Below are 13,486 nucleotides of genomic sequence, written 5' to 3' on the forward strand. Positions count from 1 at the left end.
TGGCTCCTTTCTGAGAGCCGGCTCATCGTTCTATTTTTTCCCTTTGGCTGGAGACCAGCCCTGTAAACGTGAATGTCTGTTCCTGACTGACTGACTGACGGAGTGACCGATGAAGTTACACCATTGCTGTGCTTTTAAGCGGTGGTGAAGACTGTTTGTTGACCTTGCTTTAAAATGAGCTAGTTGTCAGCGTTGCTATTGCTACATAGCCGGTGTCAGCATTAACTGCTGTTTACTTATCAATCTAGAAGAAATGTTGCGGGTTCAGCATCAAACTTCTTTTACTCGCCAGCAGCTGTCTCCAGTGGTGGAAAACACCATCAATGTTATCTTTTGTCTCTATCATGTCTTTTCTACTACTGGGTATCACACTGACCAGCTAGCCAAGGCCCGCCTCCTCACTTTCCAATAGCGACTCACTGTAGCCTCCAATCTGTCCTGAAGACGTAGCACTGCTCAGAGGGCGTGTTTTTACCTCTTGTATTATAAAGACAACAATGGCGAAATATCTTCAAGCTACAATCAGCACCACCCACAAGGGGCAAAGAAAACTTACGTATGCCCCTTTAAATTATAATTTTGATTTGCAGATATTGCACCCTGCTTTATTATTGCTTCTACCTCTAGTACGACTCAGGTCCCCTGATTCGTACCAAAGAATGTGACATCACTAGTAATGACTTCACAGCTTTGTGTCTGTTCATTAAGTTTAGGAATACTGCTCCATCTATCTGATCCTCAGCTGAAGGGGTTCACAAATGTTTAGACTGCATAAAGAGATATTCCTATATGACCCATGACATGACAACCCAATGAAAAGATAATGAGTTCTCAAAGAGCATTATACAATAAAGACTCTAACTTAGAGTTAGAGAGGAAACTAGAGAGGAAATGTGACAGTTGCAGATGCTTCCGTACTGGACATGGGCCTTCTAGCTCAGAAACCAAGTTGAACACCTATGGGAGGTTTTGGAGCAACATGTTACGCAGTTCTCTCAAATCACCAAATGATGAAATATCTTTTAGAAAATTATGTAACATCTCTTTATTAGAGTTTCAGAGACTTGGAGAGTCTGGCTCACGATGAAAAAAAACAGCATCTTAAAAAACTTGTTTAAGGATTCAGTTTTTTTCCTTCTTCTTGAATTTATCACTCATCTGTATGTAGCCTAGACTTCTGAAAGTTCTCACTTTTCATACAATTTAAGGATGTCTCAAATCAACAAATCAGTGTTTACTGCACTGATTAGACATTTGTTGACACACGCTTTCTGCATCAGAGATGTACCAAACCTAAAGTGAACCAGCAGTGAGAAAGGAGGAGACAGAGCGAGACACAGAGCAGCAGAGCAAGCATGACTGGCAGTGGCAGAGATATGAATGTCAACAGGATTAGCTCTATAATTCTCCAGATTGCGCGATTGCAGTGTGGCCCAGCTGTTTTCAATCTATGCTTGTCAACACAATGCCTGCCGTCGTCCTGCAGTCACATACAGCGAGGTCACCGGGAGAGGTGCAGCCAGTGGACCTTTTCTAATCAGGGAACAGACAAGCGAGACACCCAAAACCGCACAAACAGAAATGACCGCGACAACAGAACTCGGAAAGGCTAATTTGCCGCAGGTATTTGTTGTCTGACGGAGATGGAAGCCAAAGTTTAGCATTTCTCTGAGCAGAGCAGCCGTCATATTAAACCCACAGGAGTTGCCGAGATGGTGCTCAATCACTGACAAGATAAATGACATTTAGCCCAGCTTCTATTTTATCTGATGGAGCTCATATTCAAACCTGCCTTACTTTGTACTTTACCTGACACTCCAGTCTGATAACATCATGTCAAAGTGATATGTTTACCTCCAAACTTGGATGACCCATGACTTCAATTGTGACCAACTGTAAGAGCAAGAACAGCTTTTTTTCCCCCCGATTTAACCATGTCCAAAAGGTTATGTATCGGTTCAGGCTGTGTGTAGGTGTGCTGGGAGACAAATGTACTTTGAGATCACATTGGACACCCAGAAATCAAATGTAATAATGCAATTGGTTCTCATGTAAGTGTATAAAGTTAGTCAGAGCGTACAGAGTGTTCTCTGCAGAGACAGGCAGGTGATGCTGTGACTTCTGCAAAGATGATAACAGGAGGTTTTTCACACTGTGTCTTCAAGGCTGCAAGTTGTAATCTTGTTTTGTAGAACTATTTTGACTTGATCACTGTAGTGCTTTGAAATAACCAAAAACAGACACACACAGACAAAATAACAATTTTTCCACCTACTGACAAAATTTCATACACACATTGTTATAATACTAGACTGAAGATAGTGACGCCAAGTAAACTATTGCAGTCTATTTTTTTTTACTGCAGCATTGAAACAAATGTCAAGTATTTTACATTCAGCCTTTTATTCAAATTTCCTCCCAATTCAGCCTGATATATTTGGTATCTTTGAAAACCTGAATCTTAAAGAGTGACTTAATACCCTCTGAAATACGTTGTTTTTGTGGTGGTTTACTTCTCACTTCTTCTTACTGCAATGATGTAAAGGTGTCAGTTAACTGTGACATCACTGTAGGGTGTGGTTACAGGTGCACACCTCTGTAACGCACCCACTTGCCCCCTGCGGTGATGTTGGGTGTGGTCAGGTGACACTAATTAGAAACTTTTAACCAGAGAGGACGTGTTTGGTGTTACGTTACCCTTTAAGAATAATTTTTCAGAAATTTTCAAATGATTGGCGTGATGTTAGGTCTGGCAGGGTTAAAGAGATGCTACAGATACTACAGATGTACTAAAGATGATCTGGTTTTTGCCTTTTTTCAACTTTTGATTTTTATTAGTTTCTATTTGAGATATATTGTGCCATACGGCCTGGAAATTAATAAGAGCAAGTGATAGCTAAATAAAATAGTTTAATTAGCAAAGAAAATGTCATTCATTCTCATTCATTTATGTATGATTTAAATGCAAGTTTAATTAGTTGATTATAACTAGAAACCTGTAATTAATCCATTGGAACACTCCAGGTGCCACACACCTCCGCATTGTGAGGTGAGTGTCTCGTGACACATTGTTGTGTCATGAAGAAACTGTAATTAAAAAGCTCAATTTCAGCTGCCAAAACAGGAAGTTAAATGACTCTCGTTACAGAGTTTGTATTGTTGCAGCTCAGACTGATCAAAAAGCTGATGTGTCTCGTGTCGAGAGATGAAATCTTCTTGCACACAATAACCTAGACAGGCAAGAAAGAGATGTATACTCTGTATAATGCAGAACTAAGCATCTGATGAGCAGCGGTTGGGCTGAATATTAGAGCTCAGGGAACAGAGCCTTGCAACAGAGTCCTGCTGTGTCTGCTGAAAACCCCTCATTACCCCTCTAACACAGTGTTAAAAACTTGCATCAGTAATAGCCAAATTTGATCTCCATCAGCCTGGTGGATGTGGTGTCACTGCTCTGTGTGTAGCAGGTCCGGAGGTTCTCTCTAGCTTTGTTAATCTCTGCCATTGTACATCACTGCCTTCATCTGGTAAGAAGTGGATTTGAATGAATATACCATTCTGCCAGACTGGGTTGCATACAGCTTGATGGTCACCTTGACCAGCTCGGATTTTGGTGACCTTTTCAAAAAGTCTGAATTTAGGCTGGGTTGAAGGCAAAATGGAGAGAAGATTCATATTAGTCTGGAGCTGTGCTGTATCATGGTTTGCACAGAGTGACAGTTTTGTCCTTAGAGGAACCAAGAAATGGGTCTGGCAGTTCACAGCCTGGCTTTGTATGCTTTACCTCTGAAGTGGTTAAAACTGCAGGGTGGAGGTGAAGCTTCAGTAAACAGTGTGTGTTGTTCCATTCAGTTGCACTGGAGAGTCTCAGGTCCAGTCTGGCTTTAGCAGGTCGAGAGGAGGGGGTGGATACTATAAGAGGGTTATGAGTGTGCACTATCAGAGACTTATAAAGCCAGGGGCAGCTCCAGGGGGACACCTTAATGGGGCTTAAGGGAATCAATGTTTTAAATTTATTTTGTCAGCTACAGTTGGAGTCTCATTGACTGTCACTTCTCCAGGATGATCATGATTAATCTGTTCCTCAAAGGCACTTTCACAAAAAAAACAAAAAACAAATGCTGCACCACAGTTTAAAAAATGGTTCTCTTCATTTAATTACAGGAGAGGAAATGGTGAGATGGACTATTTTCTCTTTCACTCTAACCTGCTGTGAGAGCAGAATAAGTTATGGATTAAATGGGCACCACCGCTGCAGACCGGTGCATTGTTCTCAAAAACTGTTGCCAGGAGGCAATTATCGGGTCACAGAAAATTCTTAGCTGACATGATGGGCATGAATTGTCCCTGCAAGTTTGGCGGTTTGATTCCTTTGACAAATATAGCAGCACTTATCCCAAGCATGACCCACTTTTGCTCTCAACTTTTTTCAGGCAGAGGTAAACACGCTTGCTAGACTGAGAGAAGCAGCATCTCTCCTGCAGAAGGCAGCGGTGTGATTGGAATGACAACTTACTGCTGTATCACTGTTTCACTGAGATCTCAAGCTGCATAAAAAAAGCACCACTATATGAGTGAGACATACACGCAAAGACCCGAAACACAAAGCTAAGAGAACAATAATGCTCTTCTTCTAATTACTGATATCTAGTGATTAAGGCACATGTTACCCTCCTGGTAAACATACACAATTAGTCGGACGTTTTAAAAAAAAAGGGACCATGCTAATGTTTTCTGCAAGTTTCAGCTCCCTGTCTGTGGATATTCTTTTTTTTTTTCTTTTTGTCAACAAATCCTGTGAAAACCATGAAATCCAACCATGAATTGACTAACAAGTATTACCTATGTAGCCAAAGCCATGTGCATGTTCCTCTGTGGCGCAGAGGCGGTAATTATGCCGACTTGTTCACAATGACAATGATAACTTGCTGACGTTTAGTGAGTATAATGTTTACCATGTTCACTATTTTAATTTAGCTCGTTAGTATAATATTTAACATATACAACACAAAGTGCAACTTCGGGGTGATGGGAATTTCATCAATTCTGCAGGTGATTGGTCATAAACCGAAGTACTGAATAAATTCAAAAGTAAATGATGGTACTAGACACAGTGTCAGGGCATCCCCAATGTCATTCAGAATCATCTTGGGATCCCTGAACCACATTCATGGTAATCCATCCAACATCTCCAGGGACACATCACTAAAACCTCAAAATGTCAACCTCATGGTGGTGCTACAGGAAAAGACAGGGGACCACCAAAGTCATCAGCATTAATGTGAGGACCGTGAATGTATCTAATCTAATAGCTGTAGAGATATTTCAGCCTGGATAACATAACTCCAGCCCTTTTCTTTAATCATGGATACTTGAGATTTTTGCTGATGCTTTTCAATGTATGCTATGCTTTTTTTTTTTTTAATTTTTGGATGTATTTCTCCAGCATTCATTATTATACTGTTGTGTTGGAAGTTTAAAGCAAGATTATTCCATTTTGCTATGAAGTCGTCATTTCTTTTTTGGTGTTAAGCTTGGGATTTCCCATATTTTTGTCTTGCTCAAAAGTTCATCACCATCCAAATGATGTCTGAACCTGTTATATTCAACTGCAGGGATTAGGAGAGAATTATAAGGGAAATTGCAAAGAGGGAGTTCTTCCACATTTCAGAAGCAAGAGTTGCACTGTTTCTGAACACTGCACGTACACGGTATTCTGGTCTATTTCCTGTAGTTTCTGTAGGTAGAATTTTTTTCAGTGTGCTTCTTCTGTGACAGGTTTCTCCGTGTAATTATGTGTTGAACTTGGTGTAAAATTTGATTCTTTAAAAAAAAAAAACTTACTATTTGATTCTGCAGGACCAGCACCAAAATCTGATGTGTACTAGTGATGTGTGGAACTGACAAAACATTTTCTACTATGCAGCTGTGCTGGAAATATTTGACAGAGCAGCACATCCTCCAGGATTCGGACGATTTCCCACTGGGAAGAAAACATAAAACCAAAATTAAATCGGCTGATGATATGTAAAAATACATCACTAGTTGACATTTCGTAGGCCTATGCAAGCGTTGTTTTAAATTATTTTTGGTTGCCTCTCAACTCACTGTCATTTTATGTGTAGAGGTAAAACTACCCGCTAATATAGTTCCGCGAGAAAAGTTTTAGTTGTGTTTTTCTTACTGTCCAAAATGATGAAGAGAGACAGTGATTTTATTGCTCCATCCCTGAACTGTTGTTTTGATTGTTGGTTTCTGATTGGTACATATTTACGTGTTTACTGGATGCTCTCAGTAAATGCAGCACTATTGTATGAATGCACTCCTATGAAGGTTTAGTCTGTTTTTGCAGACAGTGTATAAGTTGAAAGCTTTTGATTTACTCTTGGAACTGCATGATTACACACTGATGTTTGCTCTTTACTTTGCAGCTTTCCAGCATACTGTAAATTTTCTCATGAACTGCAGTGCTCAGATAATTCCTGCACAACCTGTACAAAGAAAAAGTCCAGTCCCAATAATGGCCAGGAGAAATGGGATCTGCCGTAATTGGGCGTAATTATGTTCTGCATAGTCTCGCAGAGCCAGACCTTTCTCCACAGTGCTGTGTCGGCACTGAAGAACAGTCTGGCTGAATCCATTGTTATTCTACTATAAGAGAAAAATGCTCTGACGCTCTCCTGTTTGCATTTCTGTGAACCAATCCCCGTCGTCTTAGGCGGCGCTGAGCCAGGATGCAGAGATGGTGCCCCTGCACATAGTGTGAGAGGGTAACTTGTTTGGTGGAACCCTTATACGTGAGAAGACGATCACTGTCATCAAAATGGCTAATTTCCTGCAAAGAAAACACCACAAAGCTAAAGGCAAACATATCACAGCTTAAGTCAGGTAACTACAATATGACCTTAATGATCCACATGTGATATGAAGGGCAGAAGGAGCTACATTACATACATACATACATACATACATCCATTTGGTAGAAGTGATGAAGTCTCAAGTTCATCAGCTTTTAACATAAAACAGCATCTTGACATCCTTTTAAAAGGAATACTGAACAGAAAATCTCTCTTTTAATACCCACTGGGCTTGAAAGGTGGCTTTGAATACTTTGTGCTTTGCTCGTTCATGGAGGACGACAGCTATAGCCAGCTTGGACTCATTAAAAAAAAAAAAAGGTTTCTTTCTTTTTTAATGTTCTTAGAAACATCTGAAAACATTACTGCAGTCAGCTCCTGTCATCTGTCCATCTAAATTTAGATTTTCACAGCTTACAAAATAAGCAAAACATATTTTCCACGTTTTGTATTTTTCAGCTCAGAGGTTCAAAACACAGGGTCTTTGGTGAAGTACTAAGAGAGCATGTGCACACATTTCTGTCTGTTATACTGATTCTAAAGAAGCCAACATCTTTAAATGCATAATTCAATTTACTATCCTGCTACAGCTAGTAGCAGCTTGAGCCTTAAGCTCATCGTGGTTATGCAAGTCATAAGTTACAGACACTTCTGTATTGTTAGCAGATTGTCCACATTCATAGACACAGTCTTCTGATATCAGCTGTGCAATAACAGCTAATCTGGAATCAAAAGGAACAAAAGTAAGGCAGTTTTTTATAATATGCAAAACAAGGCATTAAAGTTGCAGTTTAAAAGACTACAAGGACTAAAAACCTTTGAAATGTTAAATACTCATAAAACCGGCGCACAATGTATTAATAAACCATTAACTGCATAAAACTGCTTTGATCCATTACATTGCTTCCTAAATTTGCTTACTTAACCAGCTGCTAATAATGAAATCTACAATGGGAAGACTCACCCCAATACATTATGGCTAATACCAGTTTCAAGACAACGTAGAATATTCAATGTGTGGTATGTGTCATCTATGGCATCACAGCTCATTGAATCACCTCATTACTAAGCTAAGACTTATAGGCAACACTAAGTGCAGACTTGATAATATGTGGTGGAACATTTAAATATTGTTATAACACTATAACATGCAATTTACAGAAATGGAGTTTTGATAATTTACCATCGAGAGCAGTGCTATTAAAGCTGATTGAGCCTTGATGCCTTGTCACAAATATTAGAGTACAAATGGAGGAGTGACTTACAGTAAATACTGAGTGCACGTTATTTCCATGTAGCAAAATTAGTTAGAGGCAGCTGGGTGCCATGTACTAAAATAAGCAGCACCGAGGACCATATGGCCTCCCCCACCCTGCAAATTGCAGAGTTCACACCCTGCAGACACTCCTATGGTGGGAAAGACGTAAAACACATGCAGAAAATAAAACGTTTATTCGTTTACTCTTTATCTCCAGCAGTGGCTTTTTGACCTCATTATTCAAACTGTGTCAGTAGTCAGGATAAGGCACAAAACTAATTTTAATGTGTTCAACATGAGATCTTTTAATCTTCCAATTTTCATAGTTCATTGATAGATGTAAATGTATTCATTGATAGATGCTTGACACCCACAGTTTATAATACAAGTTTATAATACAAGCGTATTTGATTAGTTGTTTCTGTCATCGTGTAACTCAGCTTGTGTCAATGTAAACAAATAATTGTCTTCATATTGTGTATATCATTTGCTCTTGTTGAGTCCTGTGAATTGGGTGTTGGCTAACTACATGAGACTATGGATGTGATAAGCAGCGGATGAAGATTCCAAACATAGTGATCATTACTTTTCATCAAAACTGTTTCCAGAGCAAAGTTAATATTCATACCCCCTTTCTTCTCCCTGTGGCTCCACCAGGCCAAGAATGAAATCAAATTTGTATTTTTCTAGGACACTTGTTAGACATAATGTTTGTTGTGCATTTCTTTTCTAATGATCCTGTACTGCAAAAAAAAAAAAAAGTCTTTCTCTGTCTAAGCTATCATTAGTCTTAGCAAGCTATTATGTTTCATTCATAACCGTTTAACATGTCTGGTTTTATGTCTAATTTTACATCGGCCGCATTCAAATCAAGTAAATGAGGTACTGCTTTGTGAGAAACATTAAAAAGATGAAGAAACAAGTTGTTTAACAAACCATTCCCTTAACTTTCAAGTTTTGTTTGCCACCGCTCCATTGAATACTTACCCTATCTAGCGAGGCTACAAATATATATCCAACTGATCATGAGACCCTGAACTGTACTTGTACATCATAGCAGGTCCCTGCAATCATCACTGCTGTGCTTGGCGGATGGGATGAAGCAGCAGATGGGATTCACCGCAACAATGTCCGTAAGCACTGAGACATGAAAGAGCAGCGATGCTAAATGCACAATGCACATGAGACAAGACCTGTAAAAAATGCTGAAGGCTGCAGTTCCACTTCTGCTTCCTCAATGCCAGTGGTGGCATTAAGGATGACCGTTACTGTACTTCAGCCTAAAGCTGAATGCGATTTTATGGTAAAAGGCTCCTCAGGATGCGTGGCGAGTGTTGAAACTGGATATTTTTTTTACCTGCTCAGGGAGGAGGGCAAGACTAACAACATACTTAACTGCCTGAAGGCAAAGCACTCATGTTGAATCTTTAAACTTCAAAGGAGTATAATATTTGTGTACATCACTTTCCTTTATGGTTTTCATTGTATTGTTCTAACTTAGTGGAACAGTTAAAACAATAATAAAGAAGACAAATTGGCATGACAACCATAGAAAAGTGCAGTATGACTCTTTAAAAGCCATTTGCAATACAAACACTTGACAGGAGGTTCAAGTACATTTTACAGACTCTGTGAGAGACCAGTCTCTTCCTCATTGCAAGGCCACCCTGAAGCAGCCACACATCAAACAAATTACAATGGAAATGCAGCCATGCAGCAAGTCTAACTGACATGTGCAATAGGATGAAGTCCTCCTATTACTATACTAGTACTAGCACTTATTTGCGACTCGCTCCAGTTACTTCCAGTTCAGTTTCTCAAATGTTGTTTTTGTAAATTGAATATTCCACACAGATATTCAGTGCCGGTGGCCGAAGATATTTGTTCCTCTACCACAAGAAAGGATCAGCAGGAAGATACGGGGCTACAAACAGACAGTACTGGGACTATGAAAGACAGGAATAGAGTCAAGAATTGGCAGGCTTTCCTCAAAATAAAAACAACAAAGGGTTGCTGCCACTTTTTTACTGTTTTGTGTACTTAAACCTCTTGGCTGCAATGCAGCTGCTGAAGCTGTCAGCACTTCATGAAAAGTGTAGAAAATAGTGACACACATGTATAGATGAGACAGCGCTCACAAGACAAAAAAAGCATTGGTCATTAGACCTCTTGCATTTGGCCAAATAATGACTGTTCTCATTAAATAGCGAGTGGGAGTGGTATGATGTTGTTAATAGTGTTGCAGGATGGCTTGGGACGAAGGCCAGGTGAATGAAAGAGTGAATAAAGTGTGTGACTATGAAAGCAGAGAGAAAGGAGTGGTATGTTTTTCCATCTCCTACTCTCAGTCATTTCTTTGAACCATCTCTAAAGTAAGTAGGTTTGGTTGCATAAACTTAACACGAACTTAAACATAGAAGTGGCAATAAGAAAAACAGTTGTATGAATCATTTTGTAAAGCACCAACAAATTGTAAACACGTATTTTATTATTTAGATAGAAGGACTCGTTGCATGTTTACCTTTTCCTGAGCAGCAACCTCTTGTGGTCTTCTGCAGGAAAACACCAGCTGTGGTCGTACGTTCAAACGGTTTAAAGAAGTCCTATTTCTACCGTGTCCAGCAGTAAAGCAGGAGGTAGCATGATAGTGTTATACTGCAGTTCCTGACTTTAGCACTGGAGATGGATGGTTCTCCATTTCACTGCTGAATCCAACAGGCTCTCCAGATTGAAAAAATACTCATTGGGATCTTGGATAATGTGTTTCCTCAATAAGGACTGCAAAAAAAAAAAAAATCACCTGTTACGCACCCATGCACAAACTAAATCAATTCTGTTATCTGATGACTCTTTCACTCTGCCAAAGCCATGTCACTCCATCACCTAACGTCAAGGCCTGTAGGTCACAAAACTGAGTGCATTGACTCCTGCCCATAGTTATATCCATCTGTCTATTCACTTATTTCGCTGTGCCAATATCCATCCATCCATCCATCCATCCATCCATCCTTCTATCCATCCATCCATCCAATCAATCCAGACCCAGGGTTGCAGTGGCCACAGGCGAAGCAAGGTAACACCAGAGGTCCTTCTTCCTAGCCACATCCTTCATCTTGTCCTGAGGGATCCCGAGGTGTTCTCCTTGGCCAGATAGGATATATAATCCTCCCAGCATATTCGAGACCTACAAAGTCTCCTCCCAGTTGGATGTATCCAGAATACCTCCACAGGGAGCCGCCCACAACACTGACCTGATGACCAGACCACCTCAACTGACTCCTTTCACTATGAAGGAGCAGCGGTTCTACTCCAAGCTGCTTTCAGGTATCTGAGCTTCTCAACCTGTCCCTACAGCTGAGGCCAGATTGCCTACAAAGGAAACAAATTTCAGACTTTTCTATCAGTCACCATCTGCACCTCAGGATCGTATGGGTGGATTGAAATGCAAAATGACTGACAAATAGAGAGCTTCGCCTTCAGGCTCCAACTCCCTTATCTATATTTCCCACAGAATTACATGGAGGTTCATCACCTACTGTACAATACATGGCCAGGCTGACATCCTTTTAAAAAGGCGCATTTCTCAGATGTTCTGAGGAGTGCCACACATTCATTGTTGACACATTCTTTTTTTTCTCCTAGCCTAGCTTCTGGGAGTGTGCGTGGGCTTGACTACTAATGTGCACATAAATGACACTGACAGGATTTCCTTCATCCTCGTTTCTCAGATCAATTTCTCTCCTAAAAGAAGTTCAGCTGTGAGGCAATGGATATGCTCAGGAATTCATCTGCAAACTTTAAACCTCTTGTTTAAAATAACCATTACCCAAACCTTTCAACAACAAAAAGCAAATTACAGCCTCATGGTGAGTGACAGTGAACACACAGATGATACAGCAATTACAGGCCAAACAGTAAGTGTTTCTTTCCGGTACAATGACATGCTTTTATATTATTCTGACAATAAGGCCCTTATCATAACCAGCCAGTAGTAGAAGCATCTGTTAGAGCAGAAGATTAATGGATGATTCAGGTACGTAGTCCCAGGGTACAGAGGGCCGCTCTGAAACTAAATGACCTCAGATGGCACAATGAAGCCAGATCGCTCTTTCATATAAACAAGACATACTGAGATAAATTACCTTCTCCCTCTTCATCTTATTACAGAATTAGTGCAAGTTCTGGATTTAAAAAAAAAAAAAAAAGTCATCCAAGGAAAACAAAAAATAGGAAAAGTATGCTTACGACTTTGCAGAAAGCCATTATTACTATATTTACAATGGAGGATAGGCTTCTTCTAATCTGTTTTCTTAAATGGGTTTTCTTTGCTGACATGAGTTTTTTGCAACTTCCTCAACGCAACACTCACAGTTAAACTGCTGTATATTGATAACAGATGAAGGGAACGATTGGCAGGCAGATTTCTATCAGATTCACATATACTCGAGAGACAGGCTCTCAGTAATAAAGTATACAATACCAGTCACCACTCAACTAACAGCAATGTTGGTGGCTTGTTTCGCAGTTTGAAGCACTTCCAGTTGAGAGTTTTATTTATGGGAAATCAAAAGAAAATGGGATTCGAGCGACACAACACAAATGCATCAGTGGTGTCATCAAGCTGTAATGACGGCATGTCAGGGGGTCGTCCTGAAAACAGACATTAAGTCCTCTATCCTCCAACTCGCTGGTAGCAGCCCGGCTACACTGTAAGATGAATTCATGACAGACAGGGAGCTCTTGCAAGACACAGAATACATGAGCACAGAATCAGTGACTCACTCCACATGTCCTCAAGCAAGAAAGGAATGCTTGGAAAACCTCATTTAATGTCATGGGGAAAATAACGCCACCCGTCCATCAGTTTATAATGCTTTTAGCTGAGGGAGGCTTGATTATTTTCAAAGTCAATTATTGTTTGGTGGCAATGCTAATTATAAAAGAAAGTGTTCACTGCTGGTCTGACTGCACTTGCTATTATTCTAGTAATTGCCTTGATTTTATTTCTGACTAAATGAAGACAGGCTTAGTGTTTCACTACCCGAAACCTGTTTCTAATAATTCTGTTGTTCATTTTGTTTTCCTTGTTTGATAAAACTGGAAATAATGAGCTCTCTCAGTTATGTGGCCTAGCCCATGTACCAGAGCAAATATTGGTCCATCACACAATCGGTGGTTTGCTTGCCGTTTGAAAACAATGAGAACTCCCAGTACTTTACTAATACTCCCTAGATGTACTAATAGCATTTCATTACACTGATTAATATAACTTCATTTCATTCAGTTGCCACGCAGTCATACATTCATAGGGACAGTCTTACGGCCAATAAAAATACTGATGCACCGTGTTTGGAAATTGACATCATTATAG

The sequence above is a fragment of the Seriola aureovittata genome, chromosome 1, assembly GCF_021018895.1.
Source record: "Seriola aureovittata isolate HTS-2021-v1 ecotype China chromosome 1, ASM2101889v1, whole genome shotgun sequence".
Lineage (NCBI taxonomy): Eukaryota > Metazoa > Chordata > Actinopteri > Carangiformes > Carangidae > Seriola > Seriola aureovittata.